Raw genomic sequence first — 436 nt, 5'->3', positions numbered from 1 at the left:
ATTCTCCACACAGATATCAATTTTTTTTTTGTATGTATGACATATACGTAGTAAAAACTGCAGCTGGACTGAAACTACATTTAATTTCAATTCATCAACACCATATCCACACCAGGTCATTTTTCTGTAGATCTAAATGAAGCTCCATAGAAAACCAAAATGAATATTCTTCAGAAGCTCTTTGACCAGTTACTTCACCAATGAGTTTAGCAACTAGAGAAAACTGTCAGCTCCTAAAGCCTAATTTCACAGTACTTACTGATAGACTTAAGAGATTACACTGTAAACCATGTAGCTGACAAAGTGGATACAGGAACTGAGCAATAAATATTTGAACTGTGTTGATACTAAAGAGCTATGGAACAGGCACAAGTAGTTTGCATTAGTTCAGTCTTTCAAGGAAGCATTACAATCACAGTTTTAAGGAAAAGGTGGC

The sequence above is a fragment of the Nyctibius grandis genome, chromosome 3 (assembly GCF_013368605.1).
Source record: "Nyctibius grandis isolate bNycGra1 chromosome 3, bNycGra1.pri, whole genome shotgun sequence".
NCBI classification, from domain to species: domain Eukaryota; kingdom Metazoa; phylum Chordata; class Aves; order Nyctibiiformes; family Nyctibiidae; genus Nyctibius; species Nyctibius grandis.
The sequence above is the reverse complement of the archived record's forward strand: the minus strand, read 5'-3'. Positions refer to the sequence as shown.